Source organism: Anolis sagrei, chromosome 4 (assembly GCF_037176765.1).
Source record: "Anolis sagrei isolate rAnoSag1 chromosome 4, rAnoSag1.mat, whole genome shotgun sequence".
Lineage (NCBI taxonomy): Eukaryota > Metazoa > Chordata > Lepidosauria > Squamata > Dactyloidae > Anolis > Anolis sagrei.
In genome coordinates this window covers 1,710,702-1,729,426 of record NC_090024.1, presented here as the reverse complement: position 1 = coordinate 1,729,426, position 18,725 = coordinate 1,710,702, and the positions used below count along the sequence as shown (strand labels likewise).

At 43.1% G+C, this 18,725-nt stretch overlaps 1 protein-coding gene across 2 annotated transcripts in view; it reads right to left on the bottom strand.

The window, feature by feature from the left end:
• GRINA (glutamate ionotropic receptor NMDA type subunit associated protein 1) overlaps window positions 1-17,554 on the bottom strand; it is a 48,949-nt gene extending 31,395 nt beyond the window's left edge. Inside the window, exon 1 of one of the 2 annotated variants that reach the window (XM_060776041.2) lies at window positions 17,497-17,554. The gene's annotated coding sequence lies outside the window, so the exon portion shown is untranslated. Of the gene's footprint in view, window positions 1-4,066; window positions 4,140-17,496 lie in introns of those variants that run through there. The other variant, XM_060776042.2, reaches the window with a different exon arrangement.
• Window positions 17,555-18,725: the final 1,171 nt, after the last annotated feature.

The following is an 18,725-nucleotide window of genomic DNA, read 5'->3' as shown; positions in this document are numbered from 1 at the left end:
TCCAGTCCAACCCCAATCTGCCACTATGCAGGAAAAGTACAAAGCAACCACAACAGACAGCCATCCAGCCTCTGTTTGAAAGCCTCCAAAGAAGATAGATAGAATCATAGGATTCTAGAGTTGGAAGGGACCTCTAAAGGCCATCCAGTCCAACCCTAATCTGCCATTACGCAGGAAAAGTACAACCAAAGCAATCCCAACTGATGGTCATCCACCCTCTGTTTGAAAGCCTCCAAAGATGGAGACAGACAGACGGACGGACAGACAGACAGATCCAAGATATAATCATAAGATTCTGGAGTTGAAAGGACCTCTAAAGGCCATCCAGTCCAACCTCAATCTTCCATTATGCAGGAAAAGTACCATCAAAGCCTCCAATGAAGGAGGGAGATAGATAGGTAGATTGATTTATTGATTGATTGAGAGAAACATAGGATTCTAGAGTTGGAAGGGACATCTAAAGGCAATCCAGTCCAACCCCAATCTGCTATTATGTAGGAAAGTACAATCAAAGCAACCCTGACAGATGGCCATCTAGCCTCTGTTTGAAAGCCTCCAAAGAAGGAGATAGATAGAGTTGTAGTTCACCTACATCCAGAGAGCACTGTGGACTCAAACAATGATGGAGCTGGACCAAACTTGGCATGAATGCTCAATGTGCCCAAATGTGAACACTGGTGGAGTTTGGGGAAAATAGACCTCAACATTTGGGAGTTGTAGTTGCTGGGATTTATAGTTCACCTACAATCAAAGAGCATTCTGAACCCCACCAATGATGGAATTGAACCAAACCTGGCACACAGAACTCCCATGACCAAGAGAAAATACTGGAAGGGTTTGGTGGGCATTGACCTTGAGTTTGGGAGTTGTAGTTCACCTACATCCAGAGAGCACTGAGGACTCAATGTGGGATCTGGACCAAACTTGGCACAAATACTCTATATTCCCAAATGTGAACACTGGTGGAGTTTGGGGAAAATAGACCTTGACATTTGGGAGTTGTAGTTTCTGGGAAGGGTTTGGTGGGCATTGACCTTGAGTTTGGGAGTTGTAGTTCACCTGCATCCAGAAAGCACTGAGGACTCAAACAATGATGGATCTGGACTAAACTTGGCATGAATATTCAATATGCCCAAATGTGAACACAGGTGGAGTTTGGGGAAAATAGACCTTGACATTTGGGAGTTGTAGTTGCTGGGATTTATAGTTCACCTACAATCAAAGAGCATTCTGAACTCCACCAATAATGCGATTGAACCAAACTTGGCACACAGAGCTCCTATGACCAAGAGAAAATACTGGAAGGGTTTGGTGGGCATTGACCTTGAGTTTGGGAGTTGTAGTTCACCTACATCCAGAGAGCACTGTGGACTCAAACAATGATGGATCTGGACCAAACTTGGCATGAATACTCCAAATGCCCAAATGTCAACACTGGTGGAGTTTGGGGGAAACAGACCTTGACATTTGGGATATGCAGTTGGTGGGATTTATAGTTCACCTATAATCAAAGAGCATTCTGAACCCCACCAACGATAGAATTGGGCCAAACTTCCCACACAGACCAACAGAAAATACTGTGTTTTCTGATGGTCTTTGGTGACCCCTCTGTCCCCCCTAGTGACCCCCCCCAGGGGTCCCGACCCCCAGATTGGGAGACACTGATCTAGTCCAACCTCCTTCTTCCATGCAGGAAAAACACAATCAAAGCGCCCTTGACAAATAGCCACCCAGCCTCTGCTTCAAAGCCTCCACCACACTCACTCCGAGGCGGAGAGTTCCACTGCTGAACAGCTCTCCTCACCGTCAGGAAGTTCTTTCTAGTTGACTCCTAGTTTCCAGGGCAGAAGGAAACAAGCTTGCTTCCACCTTAATGGGGCCACCTTTTAAATATTTACACATGGCTCTTCTCATGTCTCCTCTCAACGTTAAACAGAGAGATTATCTGTGGCCAGTGTTTGTTTGGGCCGCGACTCTCCCGCCTCCCTCCCTCTCTCCCTATACCCTGATCCCAGTCACACCCTGCGGCTATTTCCAAGCCCCCAGGGTAAGCTCATTAATGCCATGCGCCCAATTAGCCTCCTGGCTCAAGGGGACAGATGGACGCTGTCCTTTGGACCAAGGCCACATGCTGGACGGACCAAGATCCGCTTCCAAGGACAGCAGCATCCCTTTGGAGCAGGCTTGGGCAAACTTGGGCCCTCCGGGTGTTTTGGACTCCAACTCCCACAATTCCTAACAGCCTACCGGCTGTTAGGAATTGTGGGAGTTGGAGTCCAAAACACCCGGAGGGCCCAAGTTTGCCCAAGCCTGCTCTAGCCTTTGTGGGTAATAATAATAATAGAACCATACAATCCTAGGGACCCCTAAAGGCCATCTAGTCCAAGTCCTTTTCTACCATAAAGGAAGGCACTATCGAAACTTTCCCGACAGATAGCCATCCAGCCCCTGCTTAATAATAATTAATAACAACAATAATTCTTAATAATAATAATAATAATAATAATAAACAATTCCCTTTTATAGAATTGGAAGGGACCCCCAAAGGCCATCCAGTCAAACCCCCATATTTCTGCCAGGCAGGAAGGCCGCCTACTCCAACCCTCTTCTGCCAGGAAAGAGACACCATCCAAGCCCTCTTGACAGATGACCATTCAGCGTCTGATTAATAATAATAATATAGTTGGAAGGGACCCACAATTAATAATAATGCCATAGAATCATAGAGTTGGAAGGGACCCACAAAGAGCATCCAGTCCAACCCACTTCATTCTATGTTGGAAGGCACCATCCAAGCTCTCTTGACAGATGGTCATTCTGCCTCTGAATAATAATAATAATAATAATAATAATAATAATAATAATAATATAGTTGGAAGGGATCCATAATTAATAATAATACAATAGATTCATGGAGTTGGATGGGACCCCCAAAGAGCATCCAGTCCAACCCAATTCATTCTGCCAAGCAGGAAAGCATCATCCAAGCCCTTGCAACAGATGGCCATTCAACGTCTGATTGACAACAACATATAGTTGGAAGGGACCCATAATTAATAATAATGCCATAGAATCATAGAGTTGGAACGGACTCCCAAAGGGCATCCAGTCCAACCCACTTCATTCTGCCAGGCAGGAAGGCACCAGCCAAGCACTCCCAACAGATGACCATTCAGCATCTGATTAATAATAATAATAATAATATAGTTGGAAGGGACCCATAATTAATAATAATGCCATAGAATCATAGAGTTGGAAGGGATCCCCAAAGACCACCTAGTCCAATCCCCTTCTGCCAGGAAAGAGACACCATCCAAGCTCTCTTGACAGATGGCCATTCAGCCTTTGCTTAAGAATAATAATAATAATAATGGAATATAGTTGGAAGGGACTAACAATTATTAATAATAATGCCATAGAATCAGAGTTGGACCCCAAAAATGAGCATCTAGTACAAACCCAATTCATTCTGCCAGGCAGGAAGGCACCATCCAAGCCCTCTTGACAAATGACCATTCAGCCTCTGATTAATAATAATAATAATAATAATAATAATAATAATAATATAGTCGAAAGGCACCCATAATTAATAACATAGATTCATAGTTGGAAAGGTCCCCCAAAAGCCACCTAGTCCAACCCCCTTCTGCCAGGAAAGAGACACCAATCAAGCCCTCTTAACAGATGGCCATTCATCCTCTAATTAATAATAATAATAATAATAATAATAATAATAATAATATAGTTGGAAGGGACCCATCATTAATGATAATAGCATAGAATCATAGAGTTGGAAGGGACCCCCAAAAATCATCCAGTCCAACCCCCTTCATTCTGCCAGGCAGGAAGGCACCATCCAAGCCCTCCGGACAGATGGCCATCCTGACTGTTAGGAATGGTGGGAGTTGAGGTCCCAAACACCTGGAGGGAGGACCCAAGTTGCCTGGTATAACTATTCTATTACAAGATTATTAATATAGCATACATTAATATTGCATACACTATTACATGACAATGTGAACTAGAGTTGGAAGGGATCCTTCCCATTGTAAACACACACACATACCCACGTGACCTGTCTCAGCTGCCCAATGCTCCCTGAGACTCACAGGCGGCGGCGTCTGCGCATGCGCGGTGCCTGCACGACAGTCAGGCGCTCCAGGTGGGAAGGGGAGGGACGGCGTCTCTGCCGGGCGGTGACGTCACCGGCGGCGGCCCCGCCCCCACGCCTGCGCTCACACGCCTCCGCGCATGCGCAAGGGGCTCTCCTCCTCCTCCATCCTCTTCCTCCTCCTTTCCATGTGGCTAAGCGGCTTTGAGCCTAATGCCCGGCCAAGGCTATTTCGAGCCAAAGAGGGGATAATCCCCCCAAAGGAGAGAAGAGAAGGGAGGGACCCCCAAAGGCCATCCAGCCCAACCCCCTTCTGCCAGGAAAGAGACACCATCAAAACCTTCCTGACAGATGGCCATCCAGACTCTGCTTCATAATAATAATAATAATAGAATCTAAAGAGTTGGAAGGGACCTCCAAAGGCCACCTAGCCCAACCCCTCCTGCCAGAAGAGAGACACAATTCAAGTCCTCCCAACAGATGGCCATCCAGACTCTGCATAATAATAATAATAATAATGTCCTATAGACCCCCCCCCCAAAAGGTCATCTAGTCCAGCTCCCTTCTTTCTGCCAGGCAAGAAGACACCATCAAAGCCCTCCCTACAGGTGGCCATTCTGAATCTTAAGAGTTGGGTGGGACCCCCAAAGGCCATCCAGCCCAACCCCCTTCTGCCAGGAAAGAGACACCATCAAAGCCTTCCTAACAGATGGCCATCCAGACTCTGCTTCATAATAATAATAATAATAATAAAATCTAAAGAGTTGGAAGGGACCCCCAAAGGCCACCTAGTCCAACCCTCTCCTGCCAGATGAGAGACACAATCCAAGTCCTCCCAACAGATGGCCATCCAGACTCTGCTTCATAATAATAAAGTTCTAGAGACCCCCAAAGGTCATCTAATCCAGCTCTAGTCCAACAATAGAATCTAAAGAGTTGGAAGGGACCGCCAAAGACCACCTAGTCAGGAAAGAGCCACCATCCAAGCCACCCCAACAGATGGCCATCCAGACTCTGCTTCATAATAATAATAGAATCTTAAGAGTTGGAAGGGACCCCCAAAGGCCACCTAGTCCAACCCCCTTCTGCCAGGAATGAGACACCATCAAAGCCTTCCCGACAGATGGCCATCCAGACTCTGCTTAATAATAATAATAATAATAATAGAATTTTAAGAGTTGGAAGGGACCCCCAAAGGCCACCTAGCCCAACTCTCTCCTGCCAGAAGAGAGACACAATTCAAGTCCTCCCAACAGATGGCCATCCAGACTCTGCTTCATAATAATAATAGTCCTAGAGACCCCCAAAGGTCATCTAGTCCAGCTCCCTTCTTTCTGCCAGGCAAGAAGACACCATCAAAGCCCTCCCTACAGATGGCTATCCTGAATCTTAAGAGTTGGGTGAGACCCCCAAAGGCCACATAGTCCAACCCTTCCGCCAGGAAAGAGACACCATCCAAGCCACCCTGACAGATGGCCATCCAGACTCTGCTTAATAATAATAATAATAATAACAATAATAATAACAATAACAACAACAATAATAATAATAGAATCTAAAAAGTTGGAAAGGATCCCCAAAGAGACACCATCCAAGCCACCCCGACAGATGGCCATCCAGGCTCTACTTAATAATAATAACAAATACGATCCTAGAGTTGGAAGAGACCCCCCCCCAAAGACCACCTAGTCCCACCCCTTCGGGCAGGCAGAAAGACACAATCCAAGCTCTCCTGACAGATGGCCATTCAGACTCTACATCATCATAATCAGTCCTAGAGACCACCAAAAGCTATCTAGTCCAACCCCCTTCTTTTTGCCAGGCAAGAAGACACCATCAAAGCCATCCCTACAGATGGCTATTCTGAATCTTAAGAGTTGGAAGGGACCCCCAAAGGCCATCCTGCCCAACCCCCTTCTTTCTGCCACACAATCCAAGGCCTCCCGACAGATGGCCATCCTGACTCTGCTTAATAAGAATAATAGAGTGGGAAAGGATCCCCAGTCTCTGCTTAATATTTATTTATTTATTTATTTAGTACACTTGTATACCGCTAATATCTCAGCCTGTGCGGCGACTCATTGCGGTTTACAACATATTTAAAAATACAATATTCACTTTAAAAATATAAAATAAAATATAAAAATACATACATATACATACATAGTATTGGGCCACCAATACAGACCGGAACATCTCATAGTTAAAGTCGTAATCCAATTCGTTATCCTTGATTGCTAGTCCATGATCAAAACATCATCACATCGGAATTAGTTGAAAACTTGCTCGAACATCCAAGTTTTCAGTTTTTTCCGAAATGCCATTAGCGAGGTGGCTGATCTTATTTCAGTAGGGAGGGCATTCCAAAGCCGGGGGGCCACCACAGAAAAGGCCCTATCTCTCGTTCCCGCAAGCCGCACTTGTGAAGCAGGCGGGATGGAGAGAAGGGCTTCTCCTGAAGATCTTAGGGTCCTGGTGGGCTGATAGGCTGAGATACGTTCGGATAGATAAGTTGGGCCAGAACCGTTTAGGGCTTTAAAGGTCAAAGCCAGCACTTTGAATTGGGCTCGGTAGCTAATCGGTAGCCAGTGGAGCTGGTACAGCAGAGGAGTTGTATGCTCCCTGCGCCCTGCTCCTGTTAATACCATGGCTGCCGCCCGTTGGACTAATTGGAGCTTCCGGGCCGTCTTCAAAGGCAACCCCACGTAGAGAGCGTTGCAGTAGTCAAGGCGGGATGTAACCAGAGCGTGGACTACGGTGGCCAAGTCAGACTTCCCAAGGTACGGTCGCAGTTGGCGCACGAGTCTTAACTGTGCGAATGCTCCCCTGGTCACCGCCGAAACCTGAGGCTCCAGGCTCAGCGATGAGTCCAGGATCACACCCAAACTGCGAACCTGTGTCTTCAGGGGGAGTGCGACCCCGTCTAACACAGGCTGTAACCCTATACCCTGTTCGGCCCTGCGACTGACCAGGAGTACCTCTGTCTTGTCTGGATTCAATTTCAATTTGTTCGCCCCCATCCAGACCGTCACAGCGGCCAAGCACCGGTTCAGGACCTCGACAGCCTCCTTAGTAGCGGGTGGAAAGGAGTGACAGAGCTGGACATCATCTGCGTACAGATGACACCGCACCCCGAAACTCCGGATGATCTCGCCCAGCGGCTTCATGTAGATGTTAAACAACATGGGGGACAGTATTGAACCCTGAGGAACCCCACAAAACAAAGGTTGTGGGGTAGAACAGGAGTTCTAATGATAACAACAACAACAATAATAACAGGAGTTCTAATGATAACAACAACAACAATAATAACAATACAAACCTGAAATTGGAAGGGAACACCAGAGGCCATCCAGCCCAACCCCTTTCTTTCTGCCAGGAAGACACAATCAAAGCCCTCCCAATTGATGGCCACCCAGACTCTGCTTAATAATAATAGTAATAATAATAACAGAATGATAGAATCTCAAAAATTGGACGGGACTCCTAAAGGCCATCTAGTCCCTTTGGCCAGGCAGGAAGACACCATGTAAGCCCTCCCAACACATGGCCATCCAGACTCCACTTTATTGTTGTTGTTGTTGTTGTTGTTGTTGTTGTTGTTGTTGTTATACAGTCCTAGAGACCCCCCAAAGCCATCTAGTCCAGCCTCCTTCTTTCTGCCAGACAGCAAGACACCATTAAAGCCCTTCCTACAGACGGCCATCCAGCCTCTACTTAATAATAACATCAACCATACAATCTTAGAGTTGGAAGAGAGCAGTCCAACTTCCTTTGACTAGGCAGGAAGACACCATCCAAACCCTCCCAATAGATGGCCATCTGGCCTCCACTTAATAATAATAACAACAACAATAATACAGTCCTAGAGTTGGAAGAGAACCCAAGGGCTATCCAGTACATCCCTCTACTGCCAGGCAGACACCATCAAAGCCCTCCCTACAGATGGCCATCCAGCCTCTACTTAACAACAACAACAACAATACAATCTTAGAGTTGGAAGAGAGGGCTTCTGTACTATTATTATTATTATTATTATTATTATTATTAAATAGAGATGGAATACACCATCCAAACCCTCCCAACAGATGGCCATCTGGCCCCTACTTAATATTATTAATAATAATAATAATAATACAGTCCTAGAGTTGGAAAAGAACCCAGGGGCTATCCAGTACATCCCTCTATTGCCAGGAAGACACCATCAAAGCTATCCCTACACATGGCCATCCAGCCTCTACTAAATAGCAACAACAACAACAATAATACAGTCCTAGAGACCCCAAAGGCCATCCAGTCCATCCCTCTTCTGCCAGGCAGAAGACACAATCAAAGCCCACCCTACAGATGACCATCCAGCCTCTACTCAATAATAACAACAATACAATCTTAGAGTTGGAAGAGACCCCAGAGGCTATCCAATCCATCCCTCTTCTGCCAGGCAGAAGGCACAATCAAAGCCCACCCTATAGATGACCATCCAGCCTCTACTCAATAATAACAACAATACAATCTTAGAGTTGGAAGAGACCCCAGAGGCTATCCAATCCATCCCTCTTCTGCCAGGCAGAAGGCACAATCAAAGCCCACCCTACAGATGACCATCCAGCCTCTACTCAATAATAACAACAATACAATCTTAGAGTTGGAAGAGACCCCAGAGGCTATCCAATCCATCCCTCTTCTGCCAGGCAGAAGGCACAATCAAAGCCCACCCTATAGATGACCATCCAGCCTCTACTCAATAATAACAACAATACAATCTTAGAGTTGGAAGAGACCCCAGAGGCTATCCAATCCATCCCTCTTCTGCCAGGCAGAAGGCACAATCAAAGCCCACCCTACAGATGACCATCCAGCCTCTACTCAATAATAACAACAATACAATCTTAGAGTTGGAAGAGACCCCAGAGGCTATCCAATCCATCCCTCTTCTGCCAGGCAGAAGGCACAATCAAAGCCCACCCTACAGATGACCATCCAGCCTCTACTCAATAATAACAACAATACAATCTTAGAGTTGGAAGAGACCCCAGAGGCTATCCAATCCATCCCTCTTCTGCCAGGCAGAAGGCACAATCAAAGCCCACCCTACAGATGACCATCCGGCTTCTGCTTAAAAATCCTCAGAGAAGGCGAGTCCAGTGGACTTTGACAAGGCTGCCCCCCCCCCCCCAACAGGACATCCCAGCCGGCAAATACCTGGCTGACTCCACCCGATCTCCAGCCCAGGCTGACCAGGTGCCTCCGCCTCGGCCGATCCCAAAAGGAGAAAACTGAAAAGGAGTTTCAGGAAAGGCTCGAACAAGGCATTGAGCTTGACGAAAACGAAAGGGGAAGTGGGACCCAAAGGGATGCCAGCCCTGGATGAAGAAATCCCTTCTCAAGAAGCCACCCTTGCAGCGTCAACAGGAGGCTGTGCTCCAGAAGCATTCTCTCCTGACGATTCGCCCACATCAATGGCAGGCATCCTAAGAGGAACGACTTAAGCAAGGAGGAGGAGGAGAAGGAGGAGATATTTAAGGGAGAAAAGGAAGGGACCTGAGGCTGTTCCTCTGAGGATACCTTTAGCCATAGATGTGGGTGGAACGTCAGGAGAGAATGCTTCCGGAACATAGCCAGGCAGCCATACGTAAAACTCACAGCCAACAAGACGATTTGCACATGAAAATAAGCAAACTTGCAAAAATAGAGAAACTTACTATGTGAATCATACATAAAGGTTTCCTTTAGCCATAGATGTGGGTGAAACATCAGGAGAGAATGCTTCCGGAACATAGCCATTCAGCCATACGGAAAACTCACAGCAAACAAGACGATTTGCACATGAAAATAAGCAAACTTGCAAAAATAGAGAAACTTACTATGTGAATCATACATAAAGGATGCCTTTAGCCATAGATGTGGGTGGAACGTCAGGAGAGAATGCTTCCGGAACATGGCCAGGCAGCCATACGTAAAACTCACAACAAACAAGACAATTTGCACATGAAAATAAGCAAACTGGCAAAAATGGAGAAACTTACTATGTGAATCAAGGAGAGAGATCTAACCAACTCTCCTTAGATCTCTCTCCTTGATTCACGTCGTAAGTTTCTCCATTTTTGCAAGTGGTGATTGGGGTTTAGTGCCTCAAGACCTTGGCCTGCACTTAAAAACAATTGGTAATTGACAAAATTACCATCTGCTGGCTGCAAAAGTGATGCCGAGGGCACCCCAGGACCCTGCTTTCAAGTTGATCTGACCAGCCGCAGGGAGTTCCGCAGTTCCTGGATGCCCAGTTGGGCCAAGACTGATGAAATGTGCCCCAGTTGCAGCTTCAACCAGGGACTCTTTGCAGCCTTCTGCTCTCTCCTTTCGCTTCTTTCCCCAGCCCAAACAATGTAACCAATCCCCAAATAAAGACTAATTGAATTGTAACCTTTACCTCTTCAGAATGATACTTTGTGTCTTTTTCCTGACTCACTCAACTAAAAAGCATGAATTTAACTTTTCTGGGCCGCGGGAGACCGCCGGCCCGCCTGGGATGCCGAATTTGCGTTTCTTCAAACCGCGGATACGGAAACCCTTCGGGCGCCCGTATCCGCGTGTTGACGGATCGACTCCATTTTGGTGCCATTTTTTTCTAGCTAAATTCTAACACTATCTGTTATCTCGCTTTTTGCATTTTGTGTTGGGGTTCAGCCTGAGTTTGAACTTGAACCTGATTCTCTGTTTGTTCCTCCTGATGCTAATGAAAGTATATTTACTGATGCTAGTGGAAATGTACCTTTTGATGCCAATGCTCCTGAAATTAGTGAAGAAGAAACTGCTGTAGGTTTGGAAAATGCCAATGTTCCTGAAATTAGTGAGGAAGGAACTTCTGTAGATTTGGAAAACGAAAGTACCAGTGTTCCTGAGAATGTTTCAGAGGGAGACCTTGACCTTTCCCTCCCTTCTGCACCTGTTAACTGTAATGACAACAGAAGGGGCCAAATTTGGGAAGACAGAAGTAAAACACTCAGTTTGCGAAGGTCTTCCCGATTAAGAGAAACACAAACAATGGCTTCAAAGCAGAGGGGCAGTTCACGGAACCGATTCTTGAATTTTAATTGGCTGACTGTCTCAGTTCAGGCATCGTTTCAGAATTGATGAAGACCTTGGCAGTTCTCCCGGTTCCCTGGCCATAGTTTGGGAAGATTTCTAGGATATCAAGTACGGTTAGTGGATTGCTAACAGGTTCCAATATTTCCCAGTGAGGCTTTTGGTTTTGCTTTGTCCATTTAAATTCATGCTTGCTGATTTTGCTGTGGCTTTTGACTTGCATTTTTCCTTTATTTTGTAACCATTTTTCCTCAATAAAAAAGGATTGTTTTTCACAGCCAAGTGTGGTGGATAGTTATCTTAGGGCCTCGTTCCCTGCTCTGGATTGCAACATTTTGGGCCCCTACGCTCGGGGAATAACCTTTGATTTTTTAAGAATATTTTTAAGGAAAACAGCTGATTGTCAAATCCAAGCCTCATGCTGCTGCGCTACCGCTGCCATCGCTGTTTCTTCATCCTCCTGGAGTAGACTCTAAAATTCCCTATCAACTTCAAAAGGCCACCTTACTGGGATCTGCACACATTATTCGCCGATACATCACACAGTCCTAGACACTTGGGAAGGGTCCAACGTGTGATCCAGTACAACAGCCTTCCAGGCGTCCCAGGAAGGCCGAATCTGCATTTCTTCAAACCGCAGATACGGAAACCCTTTGGGCGCCCGTATCCGCAAGTTGACGGATCGACTCCATTTTGGTACCATTTTTTCTAGCTAAATTCTAACACTATCTGCTATCTCGCTTTTTGCATTTCGGGCCCCTACACTTGGGGAATAACCTTTGATTTTTTAAGAATATTTGGCGATACATCACACAGTCCTAGACACTTGGGAAGGGTCCGACGTGTGATCCAGTACAACAGCCAGCAGAATGTCTGCTGTGGACTCATCTTGTGTTTCACATAGTATTATTATTACTATTATTATTTATTTATACCTCGCCACCATCTCGCCAAAGGGGACTCGGGGCGGCTCACATGAGGCCAAGCCCGAAACATACAATGCAGCAAAATATAATACAAAACAACAGAAAAGTTACATCACAACAAAATACATAAAGTAACAAAATAAAATAAACAGTGCAAAATAACATAATGAAAATCGAATCCAAAGGGCGGGTTGAACGCACAAGATAAATTGATAAAACCCTACGAATACAAAATCTATCTAAATAAAAATGTAATGTTAGTTCGTGCTACCATCAAAACTCAAAAACCACTGGGGGAATTGACACCAAATTTGGACACAAGACACCTAACAGTCCAATTTATGTCCTCCACTCAAAAACATTGATTTTGTCATTTGGGAATTGTCGTTGATGGGATTTATAGTTTACCTACAATCAAAGAGCATTCTGAACTCCACCAATGATGGAATTGCGCCAAACTTAGCACACAGGGCTCCCATGACCATCAGAAAAAACTGGAAAGGTTTGGTGGACATTGACCTTGAGTTTGGGAATTATAGTTCACCCACATCCAGAGAGCACTGTGGACTCAAACAATGATGGATCTGGACCAAACTTGGCACGAATATTCCATATGCCCAAATATGAACACAGATGGAGTTTAAGGGAAATAGACCTTGACATTTGGGAGTTGTAGTTGCTGGGATTTATAGTTCACCTACAATCAAAGAGCATTCTGAACTCCACCAATGATGGAATTGAACCAAACATGGCGTACAGGACTTCCATGACCAACAGAACACACGGGAAGGGTTTGGTGGGCATTGACCTTGAGTTTGGGAGTTGTAGTTCACCTCCATCCAGAGAGCACTGTGGACTCAAACAATGATGGATCTGAACCAAACTTGACACAAATATTCCATATGCCTAAATATGAACACAGATGGGGTTTGGAGGAAATAGAACTTGACATTGGGGATTTGTAGTTATTGGGATTTATAGTTCACTACAATTAAAGAGCATTCTGAAACCCACAAACGACAGAATCGGGGCAAACTTCCCACACAGAACCCCCATGACCAACAGAAAATACTTAAGGCCATCCAGTCCAACTCTCTTCACCAGGGCAAGAAAATGTAATCAGAGCCCTCCAGACAAAGAGCCATCCAGCCAGAGATAAAGGTAGATAGATATGAATCTCACACACACACACACACACAGAGATATAGTATCACAGATTTGAAAGGGACCCTTAAAGAAGGACTATGATATGTGGCATATTCCAGAGTAGGCAAACCAGACACTCTCCACATCAACACTGACAAAGAAACAACAAGAAATACTGTTTACTCACAAACATAAACGAATTACATATATTAGAAACCAACACTTTCTCATTACTTTATTTTGCAGATCACCAGACTGGGCCACAGCAACGCCTGGCAGGGGACAGCTAGTATATATATATATATTTGTAAGAGAGGAGCTAAGAAGAAGAGAATATAACCCCCAGATGAAGAATGTAAAGCCCTCAGATTAAATGTTGATTGTGTGTCGTCGTGATTGCCGGTTTTTATGTTTAGGATGTAGTCGTCTTAATCTAGAAAGAAGTATTTTTAATCTGGGTTGTTGTGTGTGTTTCTGGGCCGTCTGGCCGTCTCCCAGAAGCATTCTCGTAATCTTTTGTTGTTGTTGATGTTGTTGGATGGTGTCTTCTTACATGGCAGAAAGAAAAGGACTGGACTAGATGGCTTTGGGAAGTCTCTTCCAACTCAAAAACATTATTATTATTATTATTATTATTATTATTATTATTGGGCTGGATGGCCATCTGTCAGGAGGGCTTGGATGGTGTCTTGCTACTTGGCAGAAAGAAAAAGGACTGGACTAGATGGCTTTGGGAGGTCTCTTCCAACTCAAAGACTGTATTATTATTATTATTATTATTATTATTATTATTATGAGGCTGGATGGCCATCTGTCAGGAGGGCTTGGATGGTGTCTTGTTACATGGCAGAAAGAAAAGGACTGGACTAGATGGCTTTGGGAAGTCTCTTCCAACTCAAAAACATTATTATTATTATTATTATTATTATTATGAGGCTGGATGGCCATCTGTCAGGAGGGCTTGGATGGTATCTTGTTACATGGCAGAAAGAAAAGGACTGGACTAGATGGCTTTGGGAGGTCTCTTCCAACGCAAAAACATTATTATTATTATTATTATTATGAGGCTGGATGGCCATCTGTCAGGGGGACTTGGATGGTGTCTTGTGACGTGGCAGAAAGAAAAAGGACTGGACTAGATGGCTTTGGGAGGTCTCTTCCAACTCAAAAACATTATTATTATTATTATTATTATTATTACTATTATGAGGCTGGATGGTCAACTGTGAAGCCAACTGTATTATTATTATTATTATTATTATTATTATTATTATTATGAGGCTGGATGGCCATCTGTCAGGAGGACTTGGATGGTGTCTTGTTATGTGGCAGAAAGAAAAAGGACTAGACTAGATGGCTTTGGGAGGTCTCTTCCAACTCAAAAACATTATTATTATTATTATTATTATTATTATTATTACTATTACTATTATGAGGCTGGATGGTCAACTGTGAGGCTAACTGTATTATTATTATTATTATTATCATTATTATTATTATTATTATTATTATTATTATTAGGCAGGATGGCCATCTGTCAGGAGGGCTTGGATGGAGTCTTCTCCCTGGCAGAAAGAAGGGGGCTGGACTAGATGGCCTTTGAGGATCCCAACTCTAGGACTATACTACTATTATTACTATTATTATTATTATTATTATTATTACTATTACTATTATTACTATTATTATTATTAGAAAATTAACAAGATTAGTACACAGCAAACATGATCACTATACTGGTTGTATTGTTATTCTTATTCTTATTATTGTTATTGCTATTGAGTGGAGGCTGGGTGGCCATCTGTTGAGAGGGCTTGGATTGTGTCCTCCTGCTTAGGGGCTGGACTAGATGGCCTTTGGGTGCCCCTCCCAACTTAGCCTGGCCAAGGCCTACTTGGCTTCCCGAAGAATTAATTAAGGAGAGCGGTGGCTGCTGCCTCGCCCGGTTTGGCAACATACTCCTCCTGCGGGCCCTGAGCTGGCACACGCATGCACATGCATGCACACGCGCGCCAAGGGCCTGGCCTGCTCAGCGCAGCCCCCTCCCCACCATCCCCGCAATCAAGCCCATCTGTCTCTCCTTCCACCTGAGTCACTGCGGCTGGGCTCCCAAAGCCCTTCGCATCCTCATCACCTGCAGGTTTGTAATCGGAGGCTGCGGCATGCTGGCCCTCTGCCAGGAGGGGTCGGGTGGTGCTTTTCCAGACGGCCTTTGGGGGTCCCTTCCAATTCTATCATCCCATTCCTCCCACAGGAAAATGAGAAGGAGAGGGGTTAGGACAGGTGTGGGTTAACTTTGCCCTCCCTCCAGGTATTTTGGACTCCAACTCCCATCATTCCCAACAGCCTCAGGCCTGGGTTAGGATAAATAATAATAATATATAATAATAATAATATAATATATAATAATATAATAATAAAATGATGCAAATGATGAACATTAATATAATAATAATAGAATAGGATAGAATAATGAAAGGATGCAAATGATGAATATTAATATAAAATATTATATAATATTCAAATAATAAAAGGGTGCAAATGATAAATATTGATATAATAATAAATTATAGAATAATTAAAGTACACAAATCATAAATATAGTAATACTAATATATAACAATAATAGAATAATAAAAAGATGCAAATGATGAATATTAATATAACAATAATATATTATATTAGAATAAAAGGGTGCAAATGATGAATATTAATATTGTAGAATATATAATAGAATAAAAGGATGTAAATGATGAACATTAATGTAATATATAATAATTTAATAATAAAAGGGTATAAATGATGAATAATAATATATAATAATAGAATAAAAGGATGCAAATGATGAATATAATGCTAATATATAACAATAATAGAATAATAAAAAATGCCAATGATGAATATTAATATAACAATAATATATTATATTAGAATAAAGGGTGTAAGTAATTAATATAATAATATAATACATAATAATTTTATAAAAGGGTGCAAATTATTATTAATAATATATAATAATAGAATAAAAGGATGCAAATGATGAATATTAATATAATTATAATAATATAGAATAATAAAAGGGTGCAAATGATGGATAGTAATATAACGATAATATATTATATTATAATAATAAAAGGGTGCAAATGATTAATATTAATATAATAATAGAATATATAATAATAGAATAATAAAAGGATGCAAATGATTAATATTAATATTATATAATATAATATATAAGAATTTAATAATAAGAGGGTGCAAATTATGAATAATAATATATAATAATAGAATAATAAAAAGATGCAAATGATAACTATTAATATAATAATATAGAATAATAAATATAACAATAACATATTATATTAGAATAATAAAAGGGTGCAAATTATGAATATTAATATAATAGAACATATAATAATAGAATAATAAAAGGATGCAAATGATAACTGTTAATATAATAATATAGAATAATAAATATAGCAATAACATATTATATTAAAATAATAAAAGGGTGCAAATTATGAATATTAATATAATAGAACATATAATAATAGAATAATAAAAGGATGCAAATGATAAATATTAATATAATAATATAGAATAATAAAAGGGTGCAAATAATGAATATTAATATAATAATAGAATACATAATAATAGAATAAAAGGGTGCAAATGATGAATATTAATATAATAATAATATAGAATAGAAGGGTGCAAATGATGAATATTAATATAATAGAACATATAATAACAGAATAAGAAAAGGATGCAAATTATAAATATTAATATAATATATAATAATTTCATAATAAAAGGGTGCAAATGATGAATAATAATATATAATAATAGAACAATAAAAGGATGCAAATGATAAATATTAATATCATAATAATATAGAATAATAAAAGGGTGCAAAGGATGGATCTTAATATAGCAATAATAATAATAATAATAATAAAAGGTTGTTGGTGGTGTAGATGAGTTCTCATTCTGGTTGCATTCTCTTGGTTGCAATGTAAACAAACAGCTCTGAGCATTGCCTTTGCAGGGCCAGGCCAGGCCTGCCTCGAGAGAGAGAGGCACAATGGCTCTCCTTGCAGAAGCCAACATATCTATCTCTCTATACATCTTGCAAAGGGAAGGAAAGGCACCCAACCGGCAATGCAAGCCCCCTCCCCAAAAAGGACCCGCATAATCCGCATTAATGCCCAGCCAGAGGACCAGACTCACCCCGCCAGCGCCTCTCCTGCCTTCCTCCTCTTCCTCAGTGACGTCACGTGGGAGAGAGGGGGGGAGGGAAGAAGGGGGCGGGGCTCCCCGGGAATTCTCTCGGGGGCGTGGCCTCCGAGGCGCTGACGTCACGGGCTCACTCCTCCAGTTACTAGGTATTGGGAAATGGCATTCTCAACCAGGTGGAGATCATTCACCTTTTAGCAAGGGAGGTGTTGCAATTGCAGATCCCCAGATTAGTTTAGTGTTTACACCTTAGTTTATTTAATATTTCATGTTTATTTTACTTAAGTGCTATTCTAATAATATGTTTTAATATAATATATAATATATTGTATATACATATAATATTTATAATATTGTAATGTAATGCAATATAATACTACTACTACTAATAATGTTGTTGTTCATTCGTTCAGTCGTCTCCGACTCTTCGTGACCTCATGGACCAGCCCACGCCAGAGCTCCCTGTCGGCCGTCACCACCCCCAGCTCCTTCAAGGTCAGTCCAGTCACTTCAAGGATGCCACCCATCCATCTTGCCCTTGGTCGGCCCCTCTTCTTGTTGCCTTCCACTTTCCCCAGCATTGTTGTTCATTCGTTCAGTCGTCTCCAACTCTTCGTGATCTCATGGACCAGCCCACGCCAGAGCTCCCTGTCGGCCGTCACCACCCCCAGCTCCTTCAAGGTCAGTCCAGTCCCTTCAAGGATGCCGTCCATCCATCTTGCCCTTGGTCGGCCCCTCTTCTTGTTGCCTTCCACTTTCCCCAGCATTGTTGTTCATTCGTTCAGTCGTCTCCAACTCTTCGTGATCTCATGGACCAGCCCACGCCAGAGCTCCCTGTCGGCCGTCACCACCCCCAGCTCCTTCAAGGTCAGTCCAGTCCCTTCAAGGATGCCGTCCATCCATCTTGCCCTTGGTCGGCCCCTCTTCTTGTTGCCTTCCACTTTCCCCAGCATTGTTGTTTATTCGTTCAGTCGTCTCCAACTCTTCGTGATCTCATGGACCAGCCCACGCCAGAGCTCCCTGTCGGCCGTCACCACCCCCAGCTCCTTCAAGGTCAGTCCAGTCACTTCAAGGATGCCACCCATCCATCTTGCCCTTGGTCGGCCCCTCTTCTTGTTGCCTTCCACTTTCCCCAGCATTGTTGTTCATTCGTTCAGTCGTCTCCAACTCTTCGTGATCTCATGGACCAGCCCACGCCAGAGCTCCCTGTCGGCCGTCACCAC